Genomic DNA, 20,457 nt, shown 5'->3' with positions numbered 1-20,457 from the left:
GCTTCAAATCTCTTGGAGAGTTAGCAACAACCTTGCATAAATCTGATTTAAAGGAGCAGACCCTTATTAGGGAGTTAACTTCCACTTTCTTTTACTTTTATTTGCTTTTATAAAAGCGCAAAATCAACCAGAGAACAAAATCATCACAGAAAGGAGGTATGAAATATCAAAGCAGAGACAAAGAGGGGGGCAGAGACATCCGTATTCCATTCCAGGCTTTTGATATAATCCAAATTATGACATGTCTATGAAAATAAAAACTTCACTTTCGAGTCAGAGGCTTTACAAGAGTTATGAGAGGATAGTGACATTTAAGAATCACACAGACAAAAACACACCCAGAGAAGATCTGGTTAAATAAAACTGCCATAAGCTTACATTTTTGCTGGACACTGAATACCAGCAAACGATAGAAGTTTAACAGCTCTTTCAGAAAATATGCAAGCTTGTGCAGTGCGACAGATTTCTAGAGGAAGAGAATTCAATAACTTTGGGTAAAAAGGTAAAGGTACCCCTGACCATTAGGTCCAGTTGCGGATGACTCTGGGGTTGCGGTGCTCATCTCGCTCTATAGGCCGAGGGAGCCGGCGTTTGTCCGCAGACAGCTTCCAGGTAGTTAACCACAAACTCATCTCTTTGGGCCCTTGCTGTTTGAATTTGGTGCCTCAGCAGTACATTCAGGAATATCTTTTCAGTTGTTCTTAATGACTGTGTAGTACAAAGGAAAGAAAACAAACTCTTGTGTTATGCTGGGCTTAGGCTGGTGTGGGCTTTATTGGTTAAAAAACAACACCTTGAATTGCACCTGTAAAACACTAGGGCATAATACAGATGATGAGACCTTCCTGAGCAAAGAGGTGGCAGAAGAGCAGAAACAGAATTCAGTATTTTCCAAGAGCAACTAATGCAATGCCTGAGGGAGGATGGATTCAGAATGAGCACTCGGATCAAGCAAATCTGATATTCATGATGTGCACCTGTTTAGTAATGATTCATCTTTTATTTACACATACTTTTCTATAATACAGTGGTGCCCCGCAAGATGAATGCCTTGCAAGACGAAAAACTCGCTAGACGAAAGGGTTTTCTGTTTTTTGAGTCGTTCCGCAAGACGAATTTCCCTATGGGCTTGCTTCGCAAGACAAAACGTCTTGCGAGTTCTTGCGAGTTTGTTTCCTTTTTCTTAAAGCCGCTAAGCCGTTAATAGCCGCTAAGCCGTTAATAGCCGCTAATAGCCGCTAAGTCGCTAATAGCCGTGCTTCGCAAGATGAAAAAACCGCAAGACGAAGAGACTCGCGGAACAGATTATTTTCGTCTTGCGAGGCACCACTGTATAACTAATAATAATAGTAAGCACTTTTAATTATTCTGTCAACATTTTCCTTTAAATGTGCCAGCTTTGGGCAGCTGGCACACTGTATGGAAGAATGGGCAGGGGCGCATTCTCAACTGTCTCTCAGATGTTTGGCTCTATGTGGACAGATAGCTAAGGGAAAAACTCATGCAGCGCCTGTGACAGGAAAGAGCCACTCAGAAAACCAGCACAGGGCTCGTCACGCAGGCAGGCTTGCCATGCCCCTTCCTTTTCACCATCTGGTTTCCCCTCCAAGTTCTGAGTCACATTCTTCCTCTTTTCCCAAACGGAGGGCTCCAGGAAGTAGGTTGTTTGGCTTGGAATTAGTCAGAAACAGGTGGCTCCACCTATTGGGAGTTAGTCTAGAGTCTACAACAAGCAGCTCTTTGTTTTGAACAGCTCTCCTGGACACAGAGGAAAGAGTAGCGGCAAGGCCACTACTGGCGTTCAGCAGCCTTCGAGACGTTTTGATCAGCCAGAACAAATGGTGCTTTTCTGAAAACCCACACCTTGGTAAACCTACACAATCTGAAGCAGGTGTTATCCATGCGGCCTGATGGTGGTGTAGCCTACTGGGAGCAGACCAGTTCAGCACTCACAGCTATCTAGGCCAGGCATAGGCAAACTCGGCCCTCCAGATGTTTTGGGACTACAACTCCCATCATCCCTGACCACTGGTCCTGTTAGCTAGGGATGATGGGAGTTGTAGTCCCAAAACATCTGGAGGGCCGAGTTTGCCTATGCCTGCATTATAATCTCCCAAGCAATTCTGATAGAGTGGAGGAAGAAAGGTCCTCTCCTCTCTCCAGGTGCCTGCAGGCCAGGTACCAGGACTACTAGGAAGTGTAGTTTTCCAGGTGCTGCAGAAATGCTTGCTGCTGGGATGTTACATCTCCCTGGACTCCTGGCATCCAGCCATAGCTGTGTATCAGGCATCAGATGGGAGTTGGAGACTTTCCTGCTTCCCTCCGGTTCATCACTGCTGAAACAGCAAAAAAGGGGGGTGGACGAAGGAGCACAGATATGGGCATGTGGGTGGATATGGGGGGCAGGCAAGAAGAAGGACTTGTTCTCCAGCTTGGATTAATATCTAGGATGAAGAAGAACATATGGGGTCCTGAAGATCACCTCATACAGTATGTAACCTTGGGTTACATACGCTTCAGGTTACAGACTCTGCTAACCCAGAAATAGTACCTCGGGTTAAGAACTTTGCTTCAGGATAAGAACAGAAATCGTGCTCCGGCAGCGCGGCGGCGGCAGGAGGCCCCATTAGCTAAAGTGGTGCTTCAGGTTAAGAACAGTTTCAGGTTAAGAACAGACCTCCGGAACGAATTAAGTACTTAACCCGAGGTAAAAGGTAAAGGTACCCCTGCCCGTACGGGCCAGTCTTGACAGACTAGGGTTGTGCGCTCATCTCACTCTATAGGCCGGGAGCCAGCGCTGTCCGCAGACACTTCCGGGTCACGTGGCCAGCGTGACAAAGCTGCATCTGGCGAGCCAGCGCAGCACACGGAACGCCGTTTACCTTCCCGCTGGTAAGCGGTCCCTATTTATCTACTTGCACCCGAAGGTGCTTTTCGAACTGCTAGGTTGGCAGGCGCTGGGACCGAGCAACGGGAGCTCACCCCATTGTGGGGATTCGAACCGCCGACCTTTTGATCGGCAAGTCCTAGGCGCTGAGGCTTTAACCCACAGCGCCACCCGTGTCCTTAACCCGAGGTACCACTGTATTAAAAATGAACTCTGTAAAGCTGACAAATTTTGTATCTTCAAGCCGGGGGTGGAGTGGAATGTGCATTTTGGTGACATGTTGCCATTTTATCCTTTTAAGGTAAGTTGGGTTTAGAGATGACTCGACTGAAAAGGAGTATGCCTCTTTTGGGAGACCACTGCGCAACATAGGGGCCACCACTGAGATAGTCTAGCATGGCTGCGTGTCTCCAAATGGAGCAGAGTACGAACCCAGGATTTAAGAGCCTGGGGAGGAAATGTATGGAGGGATGTCTTGATATTCTGGGCCTAATTTGAATACAGCTTTAAAGTAATGATCAGCGCTCTTAGTTGGGCTCAGAAGCCGAGATTTTGGCTTCACATTATGCTCTTTCCGTTAAAGTATCATGTGAAAAGTAGTGCTCTTTAGAGATATGCAGCAAAGGATGGAGAGAACTGGATTTGTTGGCAGACTTTTGCCATCCACTATGGCGCTGTGGGTTAAACCACAGAGCCTAGGACTTGCCGATCAGAAGGTCGGTGGTTCGAATCCCCTGTCCTATTGACCCTATTGGATGCATCTTTCAGTGTGACTAGAGATGCATATCAACATCTGAGGTCACAGGTCATTGTGCATAACTAATTGCCAACATGGGTGATGCTGTGGTCTAAACCATTGAGCCTCTTGGGCTGGCTGATCAGAAGGTAGGCGGTTCGAATCCCTGTGATGGGGTGATCTCCCATTGCTCGGTCCCAGCTCCTGCCAACCTAGCAGTTCGAAAGCACGTCAAAGTGCAAGTAGATCAATGGGTACTGCTCTGGCAGGAAGATAAACGGTGTTTCCGTGCACTGCTCTGGTTCGCCAGAAGTGGCTTTGTCATGCTGGCCACATGACCCGGAAGCCGTACGCCGGCTCCCTCGGCCAATAAAGTGAGATGAGCGCCACAACCCCAGAGTCGGTCACGACTGCACCTAATGGTCAGGGGTCCCTTTACCTTTACCTTTATTTATTATCACCTTCATCTCTCAATCAGCAGAGTCAGGCTATCTAATATTAACCAGTTTTCAATGTGGGAGGAGAAGGACTATTTAGCTGCTAAGGAGAGGCAAAGGAAAGACAGTGCAGAAAGAAATGTAGGCAGTGGGTCCAAGATCTCATTCAGCTTTCTCTGCCTGTTTCCAGGGGAGATTCAGAATTCTCAGTATTCAGAGCTTGGCTTACAAGTGGCTATTTTTCACATAATGTGCAGCTAGGTGTTAATTGGCAGGCAGGGCAGCTAAACCCACACTAAAGCGAAGTGATCTCTGCAGCTCTGTTTAATAGCCAGACCACAGAGTTTGTCTCCAGGCGTCCTATCCAGAGAGCATTGCAGTCGCCCAGGATCACCGGTGCATCCATCACTATGGAAAAGCTCCAGTCCTTGAGCCAGGCATGCCACTCATTCATCCACCAAAGCTGATAAAAAGCACCCCTGAGCTTCAAGGACCAGTCCCTGGGAGGGGCGCTGTTGAAATGTCTCCAAGATTTAACTCCCGCCCTCAGCCCCGCTCAGCCAGAAATTGAGTCCCAACAGCTGCTATTGTCACACAAGCAAAATGCACTGTAATCTGAATTAATACCAGCTTTGTCAATTTGTAATGAAATGCCAGTTAGCATAGAATGGCTTAATGGTATTCAAGGAGCAAGAAGACCTATACCTTTCCTTCACGGTTTTAGTTTGTATACTGTACTGGGGTCAATGAGCAATGATTCGTTGTACACAGAGTTATACTCACAACCACCTTTTCCTTATTCAAGTTTAATTTAAAGACGTCCTCATTAGTAGATCTTATACTTGCTTACCCATAACTGTTGCCTTGGCATCCGTAAATCCCTCAGGGTCCCTTTAGAAAACTGTTTGCTGGTTTCCTTTTCTTTGCCTTTTTAAGCTGAACAACATTTATCCTGGTAGCATTCACCATTGCCAGAAATAAGTAAAGGTAAAGGGACCCCTGACCGTTAGGTCCAGTCGCGGACGACTCTGGGGTTGCGGCGCTCATCTCACTTTACTGTTCTTTCACTGTTTACCCTTCTTTTTACCATTGCATCGCCTGCATCAAATTTTAGATTGTAAGCTTCTGTGAAGCAGGAATCTGTCTTTTTGTTGTTACTTTAAAAAAAAGATTAGTATGCACATTTATGGTGCTCAATGACTAATACAAAATGCTAATTATAAATAGCAAGGGAGAAAGATAAAAACAAAGATCCCAATTCAGCAGTAAAAACGTAAAGGTAAAGGACGCCTGACAGTTAAGTCCAGCCGCGAATGACTCTGGGGTTGCGGCGCTCATCTTACTTTACTAGCTGAGGGAACCGGCGTTTGTCTACAGACAGTTCTTCCGGGTCATGTGGCCAGCATGACTAAGGCGCTTCTGGCTATTTACCTTCCTGCCGGAGTGGTACCTATTTATCCACTTGCACTTGATGTGCTTTCGAACTGCTAGGTGGGCAGGAGCTGGGACTGGACAAAGGGAACTCACCCCGTCGCGGGGATTCAAACCGCCGACCTTCCAATCGGCAAGCCCAGTGGCTGCAATTGTCTTCTTGATCTTCCTTTGACACCAATTGCAACCTCATCTCCTTAGAGCCCATTTGGGATTGTATTGGCCAAATCTCTGTCCTTTCCTATCAATGTCTTTAAGGCCTGGTCTACATCAAAAGACTGGTCTGTGCATCAAAATGAGATGGTAGCATTCTGAGGCAGTAAAATGAGCTGCATACTTCAGAAAAAGTAGTGGACACTTCTGGTAAATAACAACCTATTGAGAAAATATGATCCCTTCAAATAACCCTGAATACAGAATTTAGCATTCAGAAGGGTGTGTGTAGGACATTCTTATACAATGGAAAGGAAATACTGGCAATAAGATCGCAGAAAATATAGAATAATACTCTACAAACATATGGCTGAAGAAAAGGAAGTAAAAGCATTAACAGATTCAAACATTACTCAAACTGGCATTTATTTATTTATATTTATTAGTCGCCCCATAAAATGATTTCTCTGGGCACAGTAAATGCATCAGACTAATTGTAAAATGAATCCGTAAGGCAGCAAGCCAGAAAATGTCATCTGCTGGCACCGTCTTAAACAAATAACCATGAAAGAAGAAGAAGAAATGCCTTAAACAGTCATTTCACTCCCTTTGAGTATTTGAAGTGGGCCACGCTTCTGCCATAAAAATGACATTTTGTAAACTATTAATAGAATCTCCTCATGCCGGCCTTGTCTCGTTTCAATTAAATTTTGACTTTGAAATGAGATGGAAGGACAGAAAGGGGAGCACATTTGTAATGGACTAGGAGAAAATTATATTGCACTAGGAATGGAAGGCAAAACTGGGCCACAGACAGTGATTAGCGCCGGCTCTGTCCAAAACTAATGAAGCAGAGATGGACTGACAGAGCCGGTACTGAGGTCATATTTACAAGTGATGACTCAATCTGTTACACATTTAACTGTAAAGTGGTTAAATCTGAGTTACATCCCAGAACAGCCAAGTGGCCCCATCTCCCTCCATCTCTTTCAAAAGCTGCTTCTTGTGGAGCCTTTGGCTTAACCCCTTGGTCCTCCTCTTTAGTTGAAATGGAGCTTAAGTGCTTGTAACTTTTGATAACGTTCATCCCTTTTGGCTGTCCCCTTTTCATAGTGACCTCAGGGTCGCCTAATGTAAGTGCCGGAGTAATCACTTTGGACTCAAATGGCAGCTGGGATTACTCAGTCACTTCTAATGCTTTGCCTGTTGGACTTAACATCAACGTTGGTTTGGTTAGATTCTGGGTTGGCATGCCTACTGCAGCAACATCATTTTGTGAAGTTTGTGTTTCCGTAGCAAAAGTTGTGACTGGGTTTTGAAAGGGGCAGAGTCTTCTCCGAAAGGCCAGGGAAGGAAATCGGAAGAAAGAAGCAGCAGGAAAGAGGGCAGGACTCAGCTTTTGTCTGGTCCAAATTGTCTCAGTGGCTTCCCCCCTTAGAGAGGGCTTCAAATCAGGGCCCTCTTAAGCATATCTGCCGCCGTGGTGCAAAGCTCCCTCTGGCACACGCACACACCCCAGTTTACCAGAGTTGTCCACCTTTTTTTAGGGAGGACGGCGCTGCCAGTGGGGCTGGAGGAAGAGGGCAGCAGCTGGAGGACGGCTTCTCTGGTGGGGAAGAGAGGGAGGCTGGACGCGGCACCTCCCGGCTCAGTTGGCCGCTTCATGCTGTGGTGGCCATGGCAGGTGGAGGCTTCGGGCGTGGCGCTGCTTTGGTGCGGCATGGCGGAGGTGGGCAAGGGCAGGGAGCTGATGCCAGGAAGCGCCGCGTCCAACCTCTGCCTCTTCCGCTGGCGCCCTCCAGAACTTGGCGCCCTGGCGCCCCGCACCACTAGCCTGTATGGGTAAGACGCCCCTGCTTCAAATGTATGTAAGAAAAGGTTACTCGTCCTTTTCCTCCTCCTCTACTTTGCCACTTTAAAATTCCCTGCTTCTGCTTTGCTTTTGCTGACCATTTTAGGAAGTACAATGTAGACATCCATTTGAGCCTGTACATCTGATTTAGACTTCTATGTGGATTTATTCTGAAAGCCATGCTCTGAACTGATACTGCCAGCTTGCCCCCCTCTTAACAACTGTGACATGTCTTTACCATATTTGAAAAGTACTTATTCTGTAACATTTTTTAAATTAATAATATTGAAACTACTGTAAGCCACTGCCAGCCCTCCAACTTAACCATTAGCTTAACTCTACTCTAAGTATTTGTTGCAAAGTCTGCATCCTCCAAGTTTCTCTCACTTGAACAGTCATTGCTTGTTGACAGCATGTCAGTTGCTTTATAGCAGTGCTACCAAATCTTTCTTCCTGCCAGGGGCCTTAACTGCTTATGAAATGAACGATATAAATCAAGTGCAGAGCTCAAATGTCCAGCTGAGCAGGCGACTGCATCGAAAGGGAGGTGGAATGTACAGAAACAATGAATCTTGTGAACTGATGTCTGCGGAAATGAGAATGGTATATAGATTTCGGACTGATTTAAGGGGACGTCTGGACTGAGAACTAGGTGAGTGAGTAAGGAACTGTGTGGTGTTTCAGCTTAAAAAAAAATATGTACAGCAGAGTCATATATATGTTTGCTTGAAAGGAATTCCTACTAAATTCCTAAAGGTTTCCTAACACGCAAGGCTGTATAGAATTGCGGCCTAATCCTGTGTACAGCTAGGCATCGCTAAGCCTGTTGATTTAAATGGGCCGAGGCATAAATAAATGCGAATAATTTTGCTATCAAAGTTGCAGTTCTGTGCACAATTGCCTGGGATTAAGCCCCATTGAACAAAGTGGGCTTTACTGACAAGTAAATTTGCAGAAGATCAGACCATTCAGCAGCAATCCTATGTCTCATATGTATGGAGCATGCCCTATTTAAATTAGCTGGAATTATTTCTTAGTGTTGTCAAGGCTGACCAGGTGAAGGTGGTTGGGGCCCCCGGTGCAGTTCCCAAAAGTGTCCCCTTCCTTCTGCCCAAAAGGAATGCATAAAATAAGATACTGCAAAATGAGTCCTTGAATACTAACAAGTTTATCATGGAATAAGATTTTGTGCACTACAAAAAATACCCAGCCTGTGGTGCTTTACATCTCTCAGCAAAAAACCCCCACAAGTATTTCTTTCTTTGCCAACCTTGATAAACAAAAAGAAAATATTCTGAGCATCTGCAGCTTTGCATTTTTAGCACACTTTGTTAACACATCGTTGTTTTTGCTCACTTCCTTCCCACCAGGCCCCGAGGCAGCTGAGGAAGTATATTTCTTGTAGTACGTGTGTTGGTGATGGGACTTCATGTTTCACCATCTCTCATTCTTAATATATAGTATCACTTATCTAGTGTCATAGTGTAGCACCCTGCTTGTGGTTAACGCTTAGCTGGAATGAAATATTCAACGCAGCAATAGAGAAATTAAAATAATAATTTATTTGTCGGACAAATAAATAAGAGGCACAGTGGTATATGGTTACCAAGCTCTGGCCTGCCTCCTGCCATTATGGCCAGCACTTATATTTCCTCAGCTCAGCCCCCTTGCTCCTCCTTTGGCTGCCTCTGTCCAATCAGCCTGGTTGAAATTCCTATTGGCTGTTTGCTAGAACCAATCATAAAAGATACACCCATTTCCTATTACCTTTTATGGGAGACAAAGAGCTATATTTCCTTCTATTTATAATTGGCAAATAAGTAGTCATATATCTTATATTTACCTCGACCAGGCACCTTAATTACCAGATAACCTTTTGCCCTAGACTAGGCGCCTTAACTAACATTTCATCTTTTGCCCTATTGCCCTATTCACTCCAAAACAGATGATGGCTAATTTTATCTGAACAGATCTTTTGGGTTCACCTCCTCACACATTATCAATGAAAGATCTCCTTCTTTGGAGGTCATTAAGCAGAGACTGACAACCGTATGTCAGGAGTGCTCCGATGGTGCTTTTCCTTGCTTGGCAGGGGTCTGGACTCAATGGCCCTCGTGGTCTATTCCAACTTTATGATTCTATGAAATAAGAATCTAACATTTCTTCTAAATCCTTTGCATAATTACATTTAAGCCAATATATTTCATAACATATATAGTTTTTTAGAAGAAAGGGAACTTAGTAAAAGCTAAGCTAAATTCTAAATTCTAAAGATTCAAAGCAGTTTCGCCTAGTGCAGTTGCTGTTTGTATTAGCTCTTGCCCTTTTAACCTTAGGAAGATGTGGCTCAAGTTTAATGGGAGGCACTATTTGTTTTTGCAACCTTGATTGTATTCTACAACCTGCACGGTCAACGTGACCCTTTGCTCCCAGCCTGTTTTATGACCGCAATAAACCAAAGGGGCCTCTGACAAAGACCTTGCCTGCGACAAAGACCTTGCCTGCTGGTTTCCTGTCTCGAAAAGAAACATTTGTGAATTTAAGCTCATTTTTAGAATACAGGAATCTGATCAAAATATAAGCCTTGATTAAAATGCAGGCTATGATCAGATGCCGCATTCCCCCCTTTCAAGCTCAAGGACCTTCCCAAGTGTCCTTGATAGCTTGACCTTCATCATATTCCTGAGGTAAAGCTCTGTATAGGGCCATGATATGAGGTAAAGTTTCATTTGAAATCATCTTGCTAATTGTACTTCTAAAACATGAAATGATACATGGCACCATACATAAAACCATTACTACTACCGTCAAGAAAAACAAGCAAGACAATAGTATCACCAATTGGTGAGCCATCCCATATCCCATCCTTCCCATGTTTGTACTGGGACATGTGCTATATTCTCCATCTTTGTGGCCAACACACGGATTGCCTCACCATTATCAGAAATGTTAAAGCAACAGGCATTCCCTGTCAAGTTCAAGACTCCACATAGGCCTCCCTGCCTGGCAAGTACATAATCCATTCCCATTTTCAGCTGCAAAATGGCGGCTCTACTTTCATCCAACTGTTGTGCAATAAGTCTCAAACTCTGGGCCGTTGCATTGGTTACAAGTTCCACTACTGCTTGCAATCGAATTATTCTGTTTAGATTATAAATAGGATCCCGAGCCCCTTGTATGAGCTCATCAGGATTCCAGGAGGCAGGTTCATAATAGGCTATAATGCGCTCTGGTGGCCAATCATCAGTATCGCTCCAACTTTGGGTACTTCCTCCTGCTATATGAGAAATATCAGCGTTTCTTCGTGTACGCTTGGCTGAACTAGTGGGCATAATCCACATTGGTGGTAATACCTATCCCAGGAAACAAGTCCCACTCCATTTGGAAGGGAGTTTCTTGTATGCCCATTCTCCACATATCCACCACAACCATCGGGTCTGAGGTTTTTGGTACGTGGAGTGCATAAGGCAAAATATCAAAAGGGGCATAGAGCTCACAGTGCAGTATGTTAGATTGCCTTTTTCTGTCATAGTTATGTTCCACACCATTTTCCATGCATGAATAAAAGGAGGTGCACAGGGCAAGGTATTCCGAGTTCGATAGGTAGTACCGTTTGCCCAGGTTTGACTATTCTTAATATAATCCCAAGTATAGTGGCAATGAGAAGAGCCTATCATGGTAGAATCAGCTGCCTCTGATGATTTATGTACACAGAATTCCCCTTGTACAGGTATAACTCGTATTGGTTTAGTTGAGTTCCATCTCAGCTAAGCCTACCCACATATTGTGGTCATGGCGGAATCCATATTTAGCAAGTTTGCTCAAATTCAAGGACCCTTCCCCTTCCCAAGGGATCAGGATTAATAATAAAATCATGTTGATGTCTAGTATATGCATTCCTTCCACAAAAGATTACCTTATTGTGATAACAAAAAAATATTAGCCCCAATATAATTCCCCCAGTGACAGAAATGGGGAACCACCAAGACCAAAACATATGTCCCAAGGATCCCCAATGAGTAATATCTCTGATAATTGTTCCACGGGGGGGGGGCAGTCAATCAATTGTATAAGAGAATCTTCCCGTTTACAATCGCTGGTTCAGACGCTCCTCAAGCTTCAGGCGTGCGCAGGTCAGCCAGCTTCCAGGTTGTGGCTGCAGCAGGCCGGTCGTCTAATGTTGCCCGTGACCTAGCCCGTTCCCCGTAGGGCTAGATACAGGGGTTTTTGGAGAGAGTCAGTTTAAAAAAGGATTAGAGGGGTCACCTTTGCACGTCCAACTGCCTTCGGATTTCTTCAAACGGGAGTGATGAATCCAGGGGGTCACCTCAGCCACCTTCACCGCTGTTGGAGTAAAGAGCAAGACGGTGTAAGGTCCACGCCACTTAGGTGCAAGTGGATCATGTTTCCACTCTTTCACCCATTGGCTATGCCAGCCTGGAACGGATGAATCGGCTGGGCAATGCTGCAAGGCGTGTGCTTGAGGGCCCACCTGTTAAGATAAACAACAACAACAAAAACACGGGAGAGAGACAAAAACACGGGAGAGAGATTGCACTTGTCCCTGTGTCACATGGTCTCCTATTTGTTTGAGGTCAGCTGGAATATCCTGAACAAAGGAGGGTGGCCTCCCATACAGGAGCGCAAAAGGTGACAACTTAAGTCTTTTGTGGGTGCACACTGAACACGAAACAGTGTTATGGGTAACACATCACTGCTGTGGCCAGCATTACCATCTTTTCTTTCTGCCACTTCTTCTTCTCTTGTTTCTCAGCCTCATCCCTATTCCGATAAACTCGACGTGCAATGGCCATGATTTGGCTCATCAGCATCCCTTCCCATCCTTCTGATTTCTGAATTTTCTTACGAATGTCAGAAGCGCACTGGGCCACAAATGTAGCAGTAATCATTCTGCTGTTTTCAGGGGCTTCAGGGTCAAAAGGAGTCCATATACAATAGGCTTCCTGCAGCCTCTCTAAAAAGTCTCCTGGACTCTCATTTGGTTTCTGTTCTACTTCAGACATATTAGTGGGCTTCTGGCATGCCCTGCGGATACCTTGCACAAGCGTCTGGCGGTAGGTGGTAAGCCTGGCCAGGTGAATTGCATTGTTTGGATCCCAATTAGGATCTTCCAAAGGAAAGTTATCCTGGAGATGACGGTCAATATTAAAAATATTTCCCACTCTGGCCTGCTCACGCAAATATATCTGTGCCTTTTCAATTATGTCTCTCCTTTCCTCAGTGGTGAACAGAGTATTCAGGAGTTGGCGGCAATCTGTCCAAGTAGGACTATGAGTATTTACTATTGAAGTCACCAAGTCCATCATAGCCTGAGGTTTTTCTGCGAAAGATGGGGTGTGTATTTTCCAATTCATCAGATCCGTAGTTGTGAATGGAATGTACTGGAGGGTCGAAGTTCGAGGTGGCCGTGGTCCGGGTTGCCCGTTAACCAGCACAGGCTCCTCAAGTGCATCAAATACTCTTCTAAGAGGGGCTACTACGTGACCTTTCTCTTCGCTTTGCTCTAGGGGCCTCAAATCATAGGGGATGGTATCTGTCCCAAGGCGTTCTTTTAGCAGCTTTATACGCCTTGCTGTATTGCTTGCTGACCGATCAAGGTCTCCCTGTAACTTCTGTAATAGTTCTCTAGGACTTGGATGTACAGGGGTTTGGGGTGGGCAATTAGTTGGTCCACTAAAGGAGACTGTAGATGGAGTTCTACTGGGACTCACAGGTGGAATAACCACTTCTGCTTGGGCTTTATTATAGGACTCCAAGGCCTCCTGAAGATATTTATCATAATCTATCAAGGAATCAAGTTCTGTGACTCCACCCCCATTATTCGTTCCACTTTCTTGCCTTGGGGTTACAACTGGTGGAGTATTTGGATTAGGCTCCCCTCGATGTGGAGCATAGGGTGGAGGTGGAAGCACCTCTTCCTCTGGTCCCTCAAAAATGGGTTTGAGTTTATTTGGCAAGATTCCTTTCCTAGCTTCGGCTTTTACAGCCAATAATTTGCATCGTTGGACTTTGCATTCCCTTATCCATGGAGGATTTTTATTTAATGTGCTCAGCCAAGAATCTATATATGAAAATTGTTCTGGGCACCCTCCAGTTTCTTTGGCGATATTAGACCAAAGTTTGCTTACTAAATTTATATCAAAGGTTCCCTGAGATGGCCATTCAGTATTTTGTTTCGGCCACTCTAATTCACATAACGTTCTCAAGCGCTCTGGCGTCATTTTGACTCCATATGCCCCTGAGAAGGCTTTCTTAAAATTATTTAACATACATTCAAGAGGTGTATTTCCCCCCTTTGAACCTCCAACTCCCATTATATGGGCCTGTGAAGTATCCACTCAGTCACTCACACACTCGCCTTACTGAGAAACGAAGTAGTACCCACTCCACACTTACAGATTGTACTTTCTCACACATACAATGCGCTGGATACTTCACCACACTCTACCTCCCAACCTTTCCCTTTTCCCTACATCAGATCACCATCTGATGTACCCAGCCATGTAGCGTACTCAGTTTCCCCTTACTGAGACGCAGAAGTTTGATCAGGACTTCTCTTCCTCCTAATTAATTGGAGGGCCAAAACCCCTTTGTGCACTTACCCTTAGCGGATCCCTCTTTATTTCTCTGGTTCCCCCCGGTCCGTCGCCGTCGGTGGGCAGGGTATCAGACAGACGAGACTTCTGCGTTCCCCTGGAAAAATGTTCCAGTGCGCGCTGGGTAAGCAGTCAGTGGTCCTCCCTCTTGTACCCTGCCCAGTAAGGCGATGGGGCTGCGTTCCAGCAGACCACTTATCCGAGTCACAGAGGCACCATAAAATGTAGCACCCTGCTTGTGGTTAACGCTTAGCTGGAATGAAATATTCAACGCAGCAATAGAGAAATTAAAATAATAATTTATTTGTCGGACAAATAAATAAGAGGCACAGTGGTATATGGTTACCAAGCTCTGGCCTGGCCTCCTGCCATTATGGCCAGCACTTATATTCCCTCAGCTCAGCCCCCTTGCTCCTCCTTTGGCTGCCTCTGTCCAATCAGCCTGGTTAAAATTCCTATTGGCTGTTTGCTAGAACCAATCATAAAAGATACACCCATTTCCTATTACCTTTTATGGGAGACAAAGAGCTATATTTCCTTCTATTTATAATTGGCAAATAAGTAGTCATATATCTTATATTTACCTCGACCAGGCACCTTAATTACCAGATAACCTTTTGCCCTAGACTAGGCACCTTAACTAACATTTCATCTTTTGCCCTATTGCCCTATTCACTCCAAAACAGATGATGGCTAATTTTATCTGAACAGATCTTTTGGGTTCACCTCCTCACACATTATCAATGAAAGATCTCCTTCTTTGGAGGTCATTAAGCAGAGACTGACAACCGTATGTCAGGAGTGCTCCGATGGTGCTTTTCCTTGCTTGGCAGGGGTCTGGACTCAATGGCCCTCGTGGTCTATTCCAACTTTATGATTCTATGAAATAAGAATCTAACATTTCTTCTAAATCCTTTGCATAATTACATTTAAGCCAATATATTTCATAACATATATAGTTTTTTAGAAGAAAGGGAACTTAGTAAAAGCTAAGCTAAATTCTAAATTCTAAAGATTCAAAGCAGTTTCGCCTAGTGCAGTTGCTGTTTGTATTAGCTCTTGCCCTTTTAACCTTAGGAAGATGTGGCTCAAGTTTAATGGGAGGCACTATTTGTTTTTGCAACCTTGATTGTATTCTACAACCTGCACGGTCAACGTGACCCTTTGCTCCCAGCCTGTTTTATGACCGCAATAAACCAAAGGGGCCTCTGACAAAGACCTTGCCTGCGACAAAGACCTTGCCTGCTGGTTTCCTGTCTCGAAAAGAAACATTTGTGAATTTAAGCTCATTTTTAGAATACAGGAATCTGATCAAAATATAAGCCTTGATTAAAATGCAGGCTATGATCAGATGCCGCAATAGGGACACTGGTGGTGCTGTGGTCTAAACCATAGAGCCTAGGGCTTGCCGATCAGAAGGTCAGCAGTTTGAATCCCCGCGACAGGGTGAGCTCCCGTTGCTCGGTCCCTGCTCTTGCCAAACTAGCAGTTCGAAAGCACGTCAAAATGCAAGTAGATAAATAGGTACCGCTCCAGAGGGAAGGTAAACTGCGTTTCCGTGCGCTGCTCTGGTTTGCCAGAAGCGGCTTAGTCATGCTGGCCACATGACCCGGAAGCTGTACGCTGGCTCCCTTGACCAATAAAGCGAGATGAGCGCCGCAACCCCAGAGTCGTCCGCAACTGGACCTAATGGTCAGGGGTCCCTTTACCTTTAACTTTAAATAGTGTCATAATATTGTCAATAAGAGTGTTCTCTTTCTCTCACTTTATATAGACTTTTGAAATTGCCACCCTGTAGATCAAGACCATCCCCAGATACATCATACCTACATCACAGATGTACAAAGAACTACATCTGAGTTCTTTACCTCCTGTCTGCCAGGTTACCTGTTTAATGGTCACTTGATTGGATTGCCTGGGGAGCCTGGCCAGTCTTTTGTAATGATAAATACTTAGTTCCTGAGCCAGGTCACAGGCCCACACCCTATTCATATCTTAAATGTGCCCTTAAGACAGGATTTGTGAAGGAAAGAGACAATGGGGAGGTTTCCCACTTTGACCTTGCAGAGAAATAATTGAGGTCAATTTGTTCAGGACTTTTTTCTGTGGGGTTTTCAGACATGTGGTTAAATATTTATGCACGTGTTTGCTTGGTACATTTATGAACATTTATTACATATCTAAGACTTTAAAATTCTTATCACACCTGTAACCTTCTGGGAATGAAGGAACCGCCAGAAGGCCCTTGGAGCTGGACCCCAGTGTCCGCGCTGAATGATAGTTTTTGTGCCTCCTCCCACTCTCCTCTTTTCCATGCTAAACATACCGAGAGCTTGGGAGTAGCCAGGATTTGTGTGTGTTTTTTGCTTGGGTGGGTGGGGGTAAATTTCTGTTGCTTTGGAGTGGGGAGATGCAGAACTGCTAGGAAATTTTCAGGGGTGGGGGTTTGGGGCTGGCTTTACCAACATTTAAAAGGCAGCCAAGTGCTTTTTCCTTCTTTATTTTATTATTATTATTATTTTACAGCTTCACATCCCCTGGAATTGGAAGTGAGGCTATGCCTGGCATCTGCAGGATGAGACCTGCACCATTACAAGCAGGCTGAAGCCTTTCAATGAAATGTTTTAATAAAGAAATAACCTTCAGCCACCTTGTAAACATTCAGTGCCAACTACCGCCCATCGCTCAGACATCTCCCCCAAGTTGTCACGGCCTCCACAGTCTTAGGCAGCGGTTTGCTCCGCTTTTCATTCTGTGCTTCTCAAAAAACATATTTTATTTTTAAAGATATTTATTAAAATTTTCAAAATTAATACAGTAAGAATATAAAAAGTCAAAAAGAAAAAGGAAAAAAAATACGAAAAACAGAAAAAAATACATAAAAATTAAAAACACATTAAGTTCACCAAAATTTACTTTCATTGACATATTTTCCCGACCTCCTCATACCTCCCCTTTTTGTATTCCAATTCAAATTATTGATTCAGCAAATCCTTTACCATAATTCTTAACCTAATAAATTAACATGTTATTATTTTACTTTTACTCTTTCATCCATTTCCTCAATTTATTTTTGCTAACCTTATTTTCCTTTAATTTAGTTCATTTTTTAAAAAAAACAATTTTACCTTATCCAAACTTAAACATCAATACTTATACATCAATACATATTCTTAAAACATTCTTTCTAAAGTCGACCCAAATTCCCTTCCACGAATTTCCCAAATTTCATAAACATTACAAAAGCAAAAATAAAAGCAAAACACATTATACTTATGTACCCTTTGGATTCCCAAACCCCACCTCCCCTTTCCCGGTTCCAGTCCCCAACAAATGTCCATCAGTCTTAATCTACTATTTAGCCTGGAGATCTCACATCCGAGGCTCTTAATTCTCTCTCAATTCCTCTCTGCTGGTTTTTTTGATAGTCCTTAAAATTAAACACCAAATCTCAGAGAAGCTCTGGCCCTTCAGGATCCATGTTTCTTTCAACCAGTCCTCCATACTTAAAGGTGGAACCCAAATCTTGTTTCTTACTCCTTTCAAGTCCAAATGTCCCCAAGGCTCCAACCTCCACCTTGAGCAAATTTATAATCCTTAGGTCTTTGGATCTCCACATAAGGAGATCTTTCCTTTCTTCAATCTCCAATTCAGGCCAGATTTTCCACATCAAATTCTTATTTTCCTTCATTACCATCATGTCAGGTCTCAAGTCCTCCTTCATCATCTGCAGCTCTTCAGGGACAACATATGTCTCCTTCTCCAAATTCTCAAAGTTGTCAAGTTTCTCTTTCTGTTCAGTTGAATAAACTTCCAGATTCAACTCCTTATCAGTTTCAATGATATTGTTTACAGTTGAGTCCAGAGTTGTAACATTTATAGCCAAAACATCAATTTGGCCTTGCAACTTTCCCAAGAGAACAAAGACTCTGTCCAATTCAGCCTGAATTCTCCCTTCTCCAGCCATTCTTGTAATGTCCCAAATCCCCCTCTAGAGGGATTTTGGTTTCTTAGTGTTCATTCCACTCCAAGTCCAAAAATCCAGCTAGTTTGTATGAGTTCTTCCTTGTTTTCAACAAATTATAACAAAAATTGTAACATATATAACCAGCAGAAGCAACAGAAACAAAGTTCTCTTTTTCCGTTTTGACAGCTACTTTGACAGCTGTCAAACTCTTTAGTACCTCATCGACAGGCTCTCTCGCGGAACACTCCCGGCTCCGGGAGGGTGGCACTTCGGTTCCCAAAATTAGCTCTTTATCCTCCAGCAAAATTTCTTATACTGCCAAATCGTGAAATTAAAGTCTTTTACCAAAGAAGGAAAGAAGAAAAGGTTCTCTCGACCTTAGTTAGCAGGTCTTTGCTTTAACTTGTTTACAAGACGGGGAGGCAGACTTCCTTTTTACACCTTCCCCGATTGTGCCTAATTCTTAAAAGCAAAATTTTCTTTACAGTACCAATTTCCATAGTACTCACGGGTTGTTACTTTTAGAGTCCAATTGTTCAAAAGAAGAAGTCAGCGCTCTCCGACCATGGCAATGCGGCTTCACTCTGCAGGAGAAGCAGTCGACTCTCCGCACCGCGCCGCTCACCCCGTCCCCCATTCCGAAGCCTTTAAAAAGGCTCCTTCGCAGGTCGGGGGGCGCAAATGGTGCCCGCCGAGTCACCAGGTTCACAGGCTTCACCGCCTGTGATTTTTATGGGTCCCCGCGTCACCGCAGCGGCAAGACCCGATCCTGCAGAGCCGATTCCCTCCGGAGCTCAGAGGGAATCCGCCATTAGTCGATGGCGCTAACCCGGAAGTCTCAAAAATCATATTTTATTTCCTTGTTATAGTAACTGAATTATGGTGCTGGAGGAGACTCTTGAGAGTCCCATGGACGGCAAGAAGATCAAACCTATCCATTCTTAAGGAAATCAGCCCTGAGTGTTCACTGGACGGACAGATCCTGAAGCTGAGGCTCCAATACTTGGCCATCTCATGAAAAGAGAAGACTCCCTGGAAAAGACCTTGATGTTGGGAAAGATTGAGGGCACAAGGAGAAGGGGACGACAGAGGACGAGATGGTTGGACAGTGTTCTCGAAGCTACCAGCATGAGTTTGACCAAACTGCGGGAGGCAGTGGAAGACAGGAGTGCCTGGCGTGCTCTGGTCCATGGGGTCATGAAGAGTTGGACATGACTAAACAACAACAACAACTGTAACTGACATTTTTAACCTGTTTGATTTTACGCCATAAGCCACCTTGAGAATCTTTGGCTATAAATGCCATACGAAACAAATAAAGGGATGCTGCGGTGACGCATTGCCTGTGCTTTTCCATGTCAGAGGTGTCTCATCAAACAGGAAGAGGAGCGCGTCTTTCCACCAATCTGTCTCCACTTCTCATCTCTCTCTCCTCTCACCCCAACATCCTGCCTGCTCAGGTCCCCCAGCTACACTAGACCAACTGGGCTTTTATTACCATTACGATTAAAGCTCTTTGAGTTCTCTCTGTAGTTTTTAACTGCTGGCAGATATAATATCCTGAATCACATTTCCTTCTCGGGTTTGCGCTGCAGCTGGCCTCTCATTGGGTCAGGACTTTTATTTTTTAACACCTGGATAGTGGTATCAGATACTGTCTCTCCCCATAGCTATGTGGCCTTTGTCTCTTGGAAGCCGCTTGTTTGGAAAGACCCGTGTTTCCAAATGACAGCTATTGTGTTGAGTCCTGGGCCTGGCCTTCTTCCTTCCTGAGCTTTAAATGTGCTAACAGGCTGCGATTGAATCTCTGCTGGCTAAGCCATCTTTTACCCACAAAGCCAGGCCATCCTTTTCTGTATCCTATATGGGTCAAAGTAGAACATTTTAACAGCCTAGGAGTGTCTTGGAAGCTGTCTGAGACCGAGGATCACATGGAGGATGTGAACTGGCAGTGGAGAACAATTTCCCCTACTGAAACAAACCCATTGTTACCTTCAGAATCTATTGTGTTGACTAAAGCCAAGCGAAGTTCACCTTTCATTTTCTCTCCTTCCCCCTGTCATTACTGAGGTTTCTTGCATTCATTTGAATGGGGGATTGTGCGGGACAACCCCCAATTGACTGAACCTATGGTGTTGCCTTATACTGGATCAAACTGTTCTGTGTAGCAAGTACTGAATATTTGGGGAATAGCCAAAGCAGTGCCATTTGGATGTTGTGGATTACAACTTCAGTCATTGCTCGCCATTAGCCAGGCTGGCAGGGACTGATGGGAGATTTAGTCCAAAACATATGGGGGACTTACAAATGGTCAACTCCAAGGTGTCACCCTGAGGTAACTCACATCCCCACCACATGAGATCCATGATCTGGAGAG

The sequence above is a fragment of the Podarcis raffonei genome, chromosome 13, assembly GCF_027172205.1.
Source record: "Podarcis raffonei isolate rPodRaf1 chromosome 13, rPodRaf1.pri, whole genome shotgun sequence".
Lineage (NCBI taxonomy): Eukaryota > Metazoa > Chordata > Lepidosauria > Squamata > Lacertidae > Podarcis > Podarcis raffonei.
The sequence above is the reverse complement of the archived record's forward strand: the minus strand, read 5'-3'. Positions refer to the sequence as shown.